The 14124-nt window shown below is 41.9% G+C and overlaps 1 pseudogene across 1 annotated transcript; it reads left to right on the forward strand.

Annotated features, from left to right (window-relative positions):
- Positions 1-225: 225 nt before the first annotated feature.
- LOC311133111 (EGF domain-specific O-linked N-acetylglucosamine transferase-like) lies at positions 226-11505 on the forward strand (annotated as a pseudogene). Its single transcript has 15 exons — positions 226-419; positions 1190-1290; positions 1450-1552; positions 1649-1743; positions 1995-2099; positions 2292-2392; positions 4060-4167; positions 6656-6759; positions 6818-6889; positions 7583-7669; positions 9855-9923; positions 10130-10191; positions 10513-10632; positions 11009-11111; positions 11377-11505. The product of its transcript is annotated as an EGF domain-specific O-linked N-acetylglucosamine transferase-like (transcript).
- Positions 11506-14124: the final 2619 nt, after the last annotated feature.

Below are 14124 nucleotides of genomic sequence, written 5' to 3' on the forward strand. Positions count from 1 at the left end.
GCAATCATGGCTGGTATAGGGGAAATTGACATAAAAAAACAAGTGCAGGACCAGTATGACCAGTGCTTAATTTGAGCCGGATCCTGCCGGAACTGGATTCGGCACCTCTCAGATTTGACTTTGTTTGTTCCGGCACCTACAGTTGAAGTCCCTCCCTCCCTCCCTCCCTCCCTCCACAGAGTTTGCGCTGTGCTGTGAGGTAAGCCAAGGCTGGTAGAACTGACTATGCTGCGGCTAGTAGCACTGGTCATGGTCTGTACTTACACTGTGGTAGCTGCTGAGGAAGCTGAGAACACCAGCCACAGACCACCACTCCACTACAGCAGCCTCATGCTGCCACAGCACCATATCTCCTACTTCCTCCACAATAACAAGAGAGTGGCCAGGCTCTGTCGAGAGGATCCGCGCTGCCCTTTAAAGTAAGAACTGTACTTTCATTGGTTTTTAATAATACACGGTGAGTGTTATTATTAATTGTACCCGCCTACCTGTCAGACCTACTCTACCCCTATGAACCTCCACGCACCCCACGTTCAAGCCACGCAAAACTCATCCATGGGGGACTGTGCCTTTTCCTCCAATGCACCACACCTATGGAACTCCCATCCTTATAATCTCAGCGCTGTTCAGACTATTGTTTTTTTAAAAGCAGGCCTTAAAACTAATCTCTATTGGCTGGCCTACCATTATGTCCTTCCTCCTAGACTTTGAATGTTGCTTTCATGATATGGTTAGATATACTGTATTTATTTTGTTTTTTAAACTGTTTTTATGTTTCTATTTTATTTTATGCACTTTGGGATTATTCTTGTATAATGAAAGTGATTTGCAAATGTAATATATTATTATTATTAATGTCAGTAATAGGGCCCTTAGACTACCATGTTGGTTATCGTCATACACAGTGTGGAGGGGGATTAGCTCATTTTAACACTTGAATTTTCGTCAAGGTAAATGTCTTGGCTAAGCAGCCATAGTCTTGTGGACAGAAAGTAACACTTAATTTTAGAGCTTAAGTCTAAAACAATTGAAGCTTCCTGTGTTGGACAGTGACCACGTAATTATGTTTTGTGTGTCACGGTGGTACAAGAAGGCTGTTTTTAGTGGGGTCTTTTAAGTTCCATCCAAGTGTTTAGCACATCTTTAGTTTTTGCCTCCCCCTTCCCCACCCTTTAATGTTTTACAACAGGATGCTCTGCTGGATGTGTCGGCCTGCTGGGGGTATGAGAAGAACTGTGCCCCAGAGAACTGCTTTGGCTATCCTCTCTGCACACGGGTTGACTCCGGATGGTACAATACAATCCCCCTCTCTGCATTCACTAACAAGAATATTGTTTCCTTTTATTCATTAGCATAATGTGTCAAGCTCTTGTCATACATGTGGATGTGCATAATTTATTTCTGCCACTGGTTTGGCCTAACAGAGCTCTTCGTCCTCCCTATGGCCAGCTCATTGGAGGTAGCCCAGGAGCTGTTCTGGAAACAGGCAGACTTTGGTTACGTCAGGGAGCGCCTCAGTGAGATGAAGACTCTCTGCAAGGTCACCAATTCTGTAAGCCCTTCCTCTAGTGCAGCTGCACACAGGACTCATGAATCCACACAGATAAACAGAAAAGGCATTTGCTAAACGCTCACATTTTATTTCTAGGGAGACTCGTCTCTGAAATGCACCAGCCACACTCGCTTCTGCAGGGCAACCAATCTGTACTTGGACCTGCGGAACCCTCGCAGGGGTCATGTGAGGTCAGTGCACCCTGGGGGACACGTCTTGTCTAGAGCCCCATCTGGGTTCCTTGTTTTCCTGTGTGGGAAGAATCCTAGTAGTTTAGTTTTTATTGGGTCTTTCTTTAGTGTTTCTTACATTTGCTTGTCTCTTCATCGTCATTGACCTGAAAGGCGGGATAGGTGAAAGCAGTATGACAGACCCTCTTGGCCTAATGAAATAAATTATGATAAAATGAGAACTGTGGGACTCACCTGTGTTTTCTCTGCAGGTATAAGGAGGACTTTCTCCAGGAGGGGGAGATTGGGGGGCGTTGCAGTCTGAACAGCCGAGCGCTGGCTGCAGAAGGAGAGCACAAGAGCCCTCTGCAGTCCTGGTGAGACAAAACATAGACTCCTTATGACCCTCCCTGAACTGTCTGATTCATATCAAGGTTTCTTCTTACTAAGGACATTTCTCTCTGTAACAAAAGTAAAAAGGTTCAATTTGATTGATTGATGGTCACGTCTGTGAATATGAATAACACAGGCATGATATACAATGAAACACACTTGTTTTCCCTCCCAAGGTATGCTGAACTACAGACATAGCTGAACTTCAACCCCACAGGTGAAGAGCACTGTGACATCATCTTTGAGAAACCTACTGTATTCATGAAGCTTGATGCAGGTGGGCACGGTCTTCATGCCTTTTTAGTACAATGTCAAATAACACATTTTGTTTGTGTACAGTGTAGTGACAATATAGATAAAATAAATAGAACATGCTTGGAACCCTGGCAATTTGACTGGAAACTCATGGGTACACTCGCAATGGCTGCCTGGTATTGTGATGCAATAATTTCCATGATATTTTGGAATGTTCTATCAACTGATGCTGGATTGCCAAGGTAATGTAGAATGTTCATTCAAATGATGCTAACTGTTGTGGCTTATGCAATGGAATGTATTTTTTGCCATGTCAGTTGAGTTGTCTCAACAAATCACAGCACAGATTGAAGGGTAAACTTCCAGCTTTTACTTTCTGGCATGGGTCTAGGTTGAAGATTGAGAAGGTTAAGACAATGTAATATTTCCATGCAGAAGCGTTCTGAAATAAACAAATTCATTGGACCAGCACCGGAGCGAAAATAACTGGAAGTGAATGTTAGCAGTACAGAAAGTTTGCCATGAAAGTGGAAAATACACACAATCGTAGTGAATTTCAGCCAACTAGTCAGCAAACACATCGCCTAACTGTTTTAATGTCGTTCTATTTAAATGTCTTTCAAATGATCTACAGCCACTTTATTAATTGATTTCCCGACCGCATGTAATGTTTTCAATGCTAATCCTGTAGTATTAGCAATGGCACTGGTTCAATTAATGTGTTTATTTTCTAACGCTGATGAATTAAATTATAACGTTGTCTTAACCTGTATTGTTTCGACCTAGGAATGGGTACACTCAAAATGGCTGCCAGTCCACCCATTATGCCATCATTGACTTGAATGGAGATGGCCTATCTATTCATTCTATTGCTATTGTAGTGACACAGGAAAGCCGAGGTCACACGAAGCAATCTGGACACAGTTGATGTTGTTGCATCTGGGTTGCTCCGTGTGTCACCCCCCAAACAATAGCCTGCAACTTAGTTGCATTGCATCGCAAGAGATGGAATCAATCCTATTTCACGCAACTGACTTTATACAATGTCCAATCAGTGAGCAGAAAAAAGTTGACATGACTTGTCATATTGTTCCGTTCAGAACTTCGACCCAGTTGTCATGTCAACACAGCTGTCAGTGCTGCTGCAAACTGCGACAAAAGAGACATGCCAAATGGGAAATGCATAAAAAATTATAGATATCATGACTAGTCATGTATATGGTCTGCCAGTCAATAAACATTTAAAAAAGTGAACCCAGACCTTTCTCTGTCTAGTTTCAACTGAAATTGTCCAACATGAACTGCATTATCTAGCTAGCTTATTAGCTTGTCGCTAGCTTGGTTAGCTATCTAGCTAGCTTGGTAAAACTTGGTTGGAAAATAGGCAACCTTTTGCTAGCTAGGTAAATTGTACAGCCAGCATTTTGTCTATGTCGATGCTGTTACAATTAACAAACGTTTGGATAAACAAATCATTTATGAAACCGTGATGTATGACAGGATTGGATGTTGCATGCAATTTCAATTACGTTTGAATTGCTTTGTGTATCTGCAAACCTGCCTGAGATGATGTCACTTGCAACTTGCATCTGCAACAGAAATTGCATCCAAATTGCTTCGGGTGACACAGCCTTAATAGAGGTACTGACTGAGATGTGATGAGGCAACCTGAATGTGTCTTTTTGGCAGGAGTTAACATGTACCATCATTTCTGTGACTTTGTCAACCTGTACATCTCCCAGCACATCAACAACTCCTTCAGCAGAGACATCAACATCCTCATGTGGGACACGGTAAGTACAATATTCTGCAGCCCATCTCCATTTCACTGATCTGAGACGACTGAATAAGTGCAAGACATATGGTGATGGCTTAGCTGGGCCCTCCAATAGGCTACTTAAAGATTCCACCATGTTGCTGTCACCTCGCAAGCTGAATGTTTTGTCCAAAGCTGTTTGTACAAAAAGAAGCAAGAGTATGGTTGTTTACCAGTGTTGTGTATCGATGTGTTGTGTTTCACATTTGACCACTTGCTTGCGGAGGGGATTAAGGTGAAGCAGTAGGTGTAAAACAGAATGATTTATGGGAAACCTTATCCTGTCCAGTGTTCCCACCTCTGTCTGTGGAGGTGAAGGATAAGGGTAAAGAAAAAGGGGGAGAGAGAGAAAATGACAGCGAGAAGGAAAGGAATGGCCTTTCATCTGACAATAGTGTTGAGCGAGGTCTGTTCGGTTTCGGTTCGCACATTTTTGTTTTATCATGGTTTTCGATTTCGGTTTAGATTATTTTTTTAAACATTAAATGCACTGTGCATTATGTGGGTTGAATGCTGTAACAACACAGAATAAAACAATAATATTAAGTCCCGTGATGATAAGTGGTGGTAGTGATTGCCCATTACTGCTTATCAATTATTAACCATAAATTATTCACATTACTTTACTTTAATAAAATATTTCAGTTGTTGTGTATATTACATTTGTTTTCTTTGATGACCTTATTATTTCATTCCAAGTTATCATCTAGTCTAGAGAACTGCTGCCTATGCTGTCTGACAAAATAACTATTTTAGTAGTTCTTCAAAGTAAATAAGGCATACTTTTATGACTGCTGAATACCAAATATCAATCACTTAGATCATGTCTTTTCAGGTAGAGATACTTTTGTAAATATATAGTGTATGTGGACACCCCTTCAAATGAGTGGATTCAGCTATTTCATCCACACCCGTTGCTGACCGGTGTATAAAATCGAGCACACAGCCATGCAATCTCAATAGACAAACATTGGTGGTAGAATGGCCTTACTGAAGAGCTCAGTGACTTTCAATGTGGCACCGTCATACGATGCCACCTTTCCAACAAGTCAGTTTGTCAAATTTCTGCCCTGCTAGAGCTGCCCCGGTCAACTGTAAGTGCTGTTATTGTGAAGTGGAAACCTTTAGGAGCAACAACGGCTCAGCCGCGAAGTGGTAGGCCACACAAGCTCACAGAACGGGACCACAGAGTGCTGAAGCGCGTACCGTGTAAAAATTGTCTGTCCTCGGTTGCAACACTCACTACCGAGTTCCAAACTGCCTCTGGAAGAAACGTCAGCACAAGAACTGTTCGTCGGGAGCTTCATGAAATGGGTTTCCATGGCCGAGCAGTCTAAGATCACCATGCGCAATGCCAAGCGTCGGCTGGAGTGGTGTAAAGCTCGCCGCCATTGGACTCTGGAGCAGTGGAAACGAGTTCTCTGGAGTGATAAATCACGCTTCACCATCTGGCAGTCCGAATGACGAATCTGGGATTGGCAGATTCCAGGAGAACGCTACCTGCCGAATGCATAGTGCCAACTGGAATGTTTGGTGGAGGAGGAATAATGGTCTGGGGCTGTTTTTCATGGTTTGGGCTAGACCCCTTAGTTCCAGTGAAGGGAAATCTTCACGCTACAGCATACATTGACATTCTAGACGATTCTGTGCTTCCAACTTTGTGACAACAGTTTGGGGAAGGCCCTTTCCTGTTTCTGCATGACAATGCCCCCGTGCACAAAGCCAGGTCCATACAGAAATGATTTGTTGAGATCATTGTGGAAGAACTTGACTGGCCTGCACAGAGCCCTGGCCTCAACCCCTTCTAACAACTTTGTGATGAATTGGAATGCTGACTGCGAACCAGGCCTAATTGCCCAACATCAGTACCCGACCTAATTAATGCTATTTTAGCAAGTCCCACAGCAATGTTCCAACATCTAGTGGAAAGCCTTCCCAGAAGTGTGGAGGCTGTTATAGCAGCAAAGGGGGGACCAACTCCATATTAATGCCCATGATTTTGGAATGAGATGTTCGATGAACAGGTGTCCGTGTACTTTTGGTCATGTAGTGTACCTTGTGAAGCAACTGCTCTCAATTCCTCTCAATCTCACATTCCACTAGAAGAGAGTTCTAAACCTCTCTGCCAATAACAGCTAGTTTTCAGTTTTCCCCTCCCCACTCAGACCACTCACAGAAAGTCTTAGCAAAATTCTTGCTTGATAATTTGCTCTTTGCTAAGAAGCTATTTTTGTTTATTTTTGACAATTTTAATTTAAAACAACCACAGTAAGGTACTTAATAGTTACCCAGAAATTATTTGATATTCAGATAAAATCGGGTGCATTAGACCTTTAAACAAGTGGCTGACTGTTGGTCAAGTACAGTTCTAATGAAACATATACCATAATACAAACAGTGTTTCGTAATACTCTCCATGAAATCTGAAATTAAGTTTAGCCAGTTCGATGAAACAACTGAATTTCAAAGTAATCTTTCTGATGTATTTTTCTTGGATGGATCTGTTCAGTGAGACCTGGAAGGCTTGCTCTGACTATGACATCATCCATCTGAAAACTTTTGACACTAAAAGGGTAAGAGTGTGTGTGTGGCCGTACATGGTTGTATAACGTATCCATTACCTTGAAACAGGTGTGCTTCAAAGATGTCGTGTTCTCCCTGCTCCCCAGGATGAGATATGGGTTGTTCTATAACACACCTTTGGTTCGTATTCTGTCTATCTCTTTATGTGTAATGGAAATATAGAGATAGGATTGCGCCGCCTATGAGGAAATCTGAATCCATTTGAACTGCTTGGGATGTCCCTGCCTTTCTGACTCCATGCCTTTTCTAATTTTGATCACACAGGCTTTATGTCCGTGTTTTCTTTTCATGCTTCTCGCCTCATCATGCCGTTTTCCTTTATCATCTGATATCCAGCTTGGTCATGACTCAAAACATGCCATTTGGGTCAAATATTTATGCTATGTACTCATCATGTCCAGCTCTTAAGTTATTTAAATGATCATTTCAATGAGATTTATGTAAAGATGGTATCATTTAAATACGTAGGTCTAGGGGGTCAGCCTTGAGGTGTGAAATATTGATAGGTTAGCCTCATATCTGATGCCTTGGATTGCTCCTGCTGCTTATATCATGTTTATATTCATGTGCTTATATTTATGACTGCTGTGCTCTGGCCTGTAGGAGTGAATCGTAGACTTGTGCTAGGCATGGATTTAAATTATGTGTCTTTCCATGTGGGTATGGAATGTGTTTGGATTTGGCAGAGTTATATCAAATTACGATTTTCACTGTGTGTGTGTACGTGCGTGTGTGTGAGGAACATTGAGTGTGTGTGCGTGCGTGGGTCAGACAGATAGAACTGATGGATTTTTCTTGGTGTGTTAATGGCAGATATCTGACTGCCACAGTGAAGGGTTGTTCAGGGCCTTCTCCCAGCATGTTCTATATCGACTCAGCATTCCACAGGATGGACCCAAGGTAAGGAATACTTACCACACACATGCACACACACCTTTCCTCATTGGTCTGTAACTCACCGATACAGGCTTTACTGGTCTTTACGACCCCAGACTAAGTACATTTGGCTATATCTTTACGACCACTGAAGGCGGTTGCGAGGATGCAGCTCATTGTGTATTCACGGCTGATGCTAAGAATATGCTAACAGCCTTCCTGTGAGATGGCAGTGCTTGCGATACCGTCTCCCAGCTGAATAAGAGGTGTGCCCGGCCCTGACCGCCTCTCAGCTCCTCTCCTCCTTTCATCCCTCTGATTAATGGTTCAGGGAGACACCAGTCTGCTCCTCTCTGCCATTGTGTTCTACTCATCAGAATATCAGCTCTCCTTATGTACACACTGCTGTTTCATGTCATCCATCTAATATGCTTTTATAGTTGGGTAAATGCATTTATTTGGCATTATGTGGTGGAGTGTTCCCTCTGGGTTTCTCCTGACAGTCTGTGTGGCTTGTGATTGACCACTTCCACAGTTTCTCTGTTTTTAGCATTAGGAGTTGTCTTCCTCAGGCTATTTTCAACTCAGATGGTACAATGCCAGTGAGACTGAAAGGGAGTTTTGTAGGACTTTTAGCCACTAGATGGTGATGCTGTATAGTATATTTGCTCTCTCACTTGTTATATCAACCCTCTGTGCTGTAGCTCTATCATCAAACAATATTTGTAAAAAATGTAGGGAGCCTGCCCCTTATTGGTCGTGGTCGTTTTCTACAAGTACATAACGTTGAGATTAAGGTCCTTGAAAAGCTATGGATGGGTTTACAGTTTTTCTCAATCATGTAAAAGCATCTTTGGGATCTGTGTTGAAATGTGTCTATAGCAGCAATGATCAAATGCTCAAATACTTTTACAGATCATTTTCTTGCCTTTGTACCTGAGTTGCATATCTTAGACCCACTTTTGCTCAACTTTAAATACAAATGTCATCATTGAATACAACATTGTTTTAATTGGAAGAGAAATGTGTGCAATTGTGTTCACTGTTTCCAGCAATCAGTGTCATACCATGTACTAGGGAAAGATCTAGGCAATGGGGACTAAGTTATATGATTTTTTACAATATTGTGGACATGCAAATATTCCCAATGGTGGAACAAGCTCCCCCACGATGCCAGGACAGCGGAGTCACTGACCAACTTCCAGAGACACTTGAAACCCTACCTCTTTAAGGAATACCTGGAATAGTATAACAGTAATCCTTCTACCCCCCTCCCCCACCCCCCATAAATATTATTTTTTTAAAGGTGGTTGTCCCGCTGGCTGTCCTAAGTTCAATGCACCAATTTGTAAGTCGCTCTGGATAAGAGCGTCTGCTAAATGACTTAAAAATGCAAAGATGGGACCTTCCATTATAGAGCTTTGATGTGGATTGAGGCCTATACATTCATATCAGCTGTGTTCTTCTGTTGTATTCACCTTTTCTTATTTCTATTGTGGATTGTGTTTCTGTGCGCCAATGAAAAGTCTACAAAACAATGAGCAAACCAACCTTTTGTATTGAATACATGGAATTGGATTGTGATGATACCGATGGATGAATCCTGCACACAATGTGCTTATTCTTTTCCACTTTTTATCAGGAATAATATTTGATTTGATTTATATGAAATTGTTTAGTCAAATATGCATAAAAGGAGAGTAATTGCCCATAATTCTACACCTTTGGATAGTTGTATTTCCAATGTTGATCATCATGATTAAGTGACTGCAAATAAAATGTATTGATCTATTGGGATTCTAAAAAGACAGACTAACTTTCTGTTTTGTGTGCTTGGACTCAAGAGATCTTTTTTCAGGCAGTCGTGTTCTTTTTATTAATGTATTTGCAGTTTTGATGGTGGGATATAATTTTTATGAATGTACTGTATTCATGTTTTGAGAAGGCAACTACATTTTGAAAGTGCATTTACTGTTTTGCAAAAGGACACAGAGTTCTGTGTCTTGTCGACTCTGTTTTGAAAATCAACAAAATTGTTCCAAGAAATGCTTGTACGCGATTGAGAAAAACGGTATTATGTGAAATGCTGGAGTTCATCTTCTGCAATTCCTGTTAATGGACCATATTCAATATACATGTCATATTTATATAATGTCAAGTATCGTAAGTATCATCTCACTACACCTGATCCTTATGCTCCTGGTTTCAGGAGGGGAGGATTCGTGTCACATTGTTGGCACGCAGCACAGACTACCGTAAGATATTAAACCAGGAGGAGGTGAGTCCAGTCTGAGGCAGCACTGCCCACTCTCTGCTCCTTTCCTTCCTCCCTCCCTCCATTGATTTACTGCCTCCTCCAGCTCTTAACTGGCCGTTTAAAATCTTATTTCAACTGGCGGAGTAAAATACCTGTGATTTATGCGGCCAGTGTCTGTGTTTGTTCCTCTCATTGATCAGAGAATGCATCTCACTGTGTTCATACAGCTCATAAATGCCCTGAAGACCGTGCCTTTACTCGAGGTCAGAGTGGTGGATTACAAATACAAGTGAGTGTGAACAGTTTGTATTCTTTAGACGCATATAAAGGGGAGTATTGGTGGAGGAATCATATGGTACTGCTGGAGGACCTAAGGCTGCAGCACAAAGGGAATTGAGTAACAGGTGTATTTTATTGTCTGACACCTCTATTAGAGTGGGGTAAATATTGAATGTACAGTGAATGGTATAGTATGTTGGAGTGAAGTCAGTAGGGGCATTATGAGTTAAGTAGTAAGTTAAATAATTTAGCATTTGATGTGAGGGCTGCAGGTGCTAGGTGTGTGACATCTATCTATCAGTCTATCTGTCTTTTCTTGTCTTGTCTGTAGGGATGTCCCGTTCCTGGAACAGCTCAGGATTACCCACAACTCTGACATCTTCATCGGGATTCATGGGGCGGGACTTACTCACCTGCTCTTCCTCCCTGATTGGGCCGTCATCTTTGAGCTGTGAGTGACACTGTTCAGTCTGCCTGTGTGTGTCTAAAACAGCTTTATGTCTTTGGGTTTTTCTGTGTCTGTGTATCTGTCTGTTCCACTGGATCCTTGTCTGTCTGTCCCTCCATGCTCTGTGGACGGTGTAGTACGGGCGAACAGGGCAGAGCGCTCCCTGTGCCGTTTGTGCTGGATATAGTGATATCTGTGTGATGGGTCTGGCAGCGTGCTGTGCTCTGTAAGAGCTGTTAGCCCTTAGCCATTAAGTGCAGCAGTGAAATACGGCCTAATTAAACAGGCATTCCTCAGGCAGGGCCAGGCAGGGCTGGGAGGCATACTGAGAGAAGAGAGCAAGAGCAGGAGATAAAGTGTCTGCAGCTGTTCTCCACAGATATAACTGTCAGGATGAGAGCTGCTATCGAGATCTGGCTCGGCTGCGGGGGATCCAATATGCGACTTGGCAAAAAAGGGACAAAGTGCTCCCAGAAGATAAGGTGGGAAACTCTAGTGCCGCTCCTGCCACCTCCACCTAACTCACTGCCCCAGATCCCCAGAGACACCTTACCAATCCTCACCTGTAGCTGCAGCATGTATCACCAGACTCATCTGTCATTTTTATTTTAGTATATACACTCACGTTGCCTCGCACACACACTCACAAATCGCAGACCTGCAGTGCAGTGTTCATAAAGACTGAAAGACTCTTTCTTTCACTCTCCCCCCCCCCCCCCCCCCCCCCCCCACACACCTCACACACAGGGTCACCATCCTAAGTTCACCAACTACTCCTTTGACGTGGAGGACTTCATGCGTCTGGTGCTGGAAGCAGCAGACTACGTCCTGAACCACCCCAAGTGGAAGCCCCAGCCCAGGCGTGATGAACTGTAAGCCCCAGCAGCAGAAGGAACACAGGACAGTCAAACCCCGGACTCAAACACAGCCATCTTAGAAATCTAAAAGTAAATTTGAACACTTAAGATGTTGAATATTGTCAAGGTTAAATGTAAGTTTACAACATCGCTTTTCAGTTATTTATTATCTGCCAACACAGCCCAGGGTACATCTCAATAGCGATAATAAGGACAAATCAAATGGCCTTGGCAAACCTTGTTAGAGAAACGTATGCACTCCTTACAACAATTGCCTATTTGTATTACATGCTGCCACTGGTATGGTTGCCAGAAAGATAATTTGTTTCATTTCTAAACAATGTGCTTTTTTTCTGCATTTTCTGTTCAAAGTTATGTGTTGTAGACAGGCAGGGATGGAACTTTCAGCATGTTGTGTATGTGCCAATTTGATCAACACTTCAGAATCGTCTTTGCAAGTATTTTGTAGACACTGTCGCACATAAACTATCGAATGAATCTAAAGCTTGATGTTTTATTTATGAGAAAGGGAGTCAGACCTTTTGGTCGATGTTTTGCAAAGACTTGTAAGTCATTTTATATTTCAAGGCCATGGAAACATTTTGAATAAATATTTTCAAAAAAGCTGACACATCTCTTTTTTGTGTGCAATTTAACCCTAAAAGTGGCAACATATTTTTAGCTTAAAAGCACCAACTGGGGTCATTTTTGATGACCAAATTGGTAATGATTGCAAAGAAACACTGTCTGTCAAGCTGTAAAAAAATTATAAAAATGTAACCTTTTGTAACACACTTAGATGGTTTTAATTCTGCAAAACAAGCATATATTTGACATTTTTCACACATTTATAGTCAAGTTTTATGTTTAAAAATATGTTTCTGTGTGTTTTCTATGTTTTTAACAGTTATTTTGAGCAACTGAACATGTTTCTGTTATTAATTCAAAGTGTTGTGTTTCTGTGATATTCGATGGCTGAGAAATTGCAGATTGAGCCAATCTGACATACCGGTATGACCTAAAATGGCAGCCGATATGGGCGATATGATCCGATTTTTGGAAAGCTATGGGCTATCAACTCAGTTCCAATTGCATCTGAAAGATGCGACTCTCACCTTGGTATAGAGACATTGACTGGAAGCTAAATATGTATTTAAAAAAGTTAAAGTGACATTTTTGACATGTGTTTTTCTGGATTTTTTTGTTGTTCTGTCTCTCGCTGTTCAGGTGAGCCTACCATTAGAATTGTGGACTGGTCGTTTCTTTGTCGGTGGGCAGGTGTGCAGAATCAGCAGGGGATCAAATGCTTTTTTCCCTCACTGTATTTTTTTCTGTGATATTAATGACTTCTGCTGGAAGGTCAACGTGAAGCTTATGAATGTCTGCTGCTATTCCCATTAACCCTGAGGAGCTAAGGGACAGACACTGTTCATCCAATTTGTATGTCGCTCTGGATAAGAGCGTCTGCTAAATGACTTAAATGTAAATGTCAAATTTTAAATTTTTCTGTTTTAGTGACTGCCACTCCCCCCAGGGGCCAAATCTGGGGTGGCTCCATATCTATATATTTTCAGGGTACATGCATCTACTTCTGTGCTAAATGTGATGCTTTTATGACAAAGTGCGCACTTGAGTCAGATATATTATTTTTATTTCTTCCATATTAACACAGAAATCATAGTAAATTGTGTTTATTTTTGTCGGTAACTAGTTGCTTGACAAAGTCTTACAGTTTCGGAAGGTTTCGAAATTATGATGTTTTTGACACTTGGGGTCAAAATGTACTCGTGGGCGCTATGCAACAGTGATTTTATTAATCATAATTTGAAGAATCTTTGATGGTGACCATGAACAGAAACACTCTTAACTTTTCCAAAATAATTGCTGATCTCAAACAGTTATTTTCTGTGGGTTTCATTGTTTTTGTTAGCTGGGGACTGGGGAGGAATGGCTCCCCACAAAGGGGCACTGGTTCAGATCTTTCTGTAATAATCATACATCTGGCTGACCTCAAAACCACCACGGCTGTGCTGTCGGTGACACCTGTTCACCGCTAGATGGCAGTAGAACACCACACATCTTTATATAGTCTGTTAAAATCCTGTGTAATCTGGGTCAGGTTTTATTCAGTTGATGCATCATATGAGAATGATAGATATGCTAGCTCTTAAATATGAAGCAGGCTACATAGCTCATGTTCTAAAGAGTTGTCAGCAGTTGTACCCCATTCAAAACACTACCACAGCAAATATCATGTAGGCAGGCCTATCTGAGCTGCTCTTGGCAGATGTTGTGGCTGAACTTTCCCAATATTGACAGACTGTCTGGGATGGACACTATTTATGGGTCGGCTCAGGTTACAGCCAGTGACCTCAAATAATATAAGAATCTCTATGCAGGGGATCAAAAGTAGCGAAACCAAGATGTCTTCCCTCATTAACCTTCATCGCAGCAGAGAGCAGAGGGGTTTCCTGTGAAGCTAGCTAGATCTACTCAGGGTTTTCTAAAGCTAACCAGCTTCAGTTAGCTTCACACTCAAGCACAGTCTTCATCTGCCTACGATGATGGGGGTATTGCTCCTCCACCTGCCACTAACTCTAGCAGGCTTGGAACTGCATGTACATGTCGCATGGCTAAT

This window comes from Coregonus lavaretus (assembly GCF_964263955.1).
Source record: "Coregonus lavaretus genome assembly, chromosome: 8".
Lineage (NCBI taxonomy): Eukaryota > Metazoa > Chordata > Actinopteri > Salmoniformes > Salmonidae > Coregonus > Coregonus lavaretus.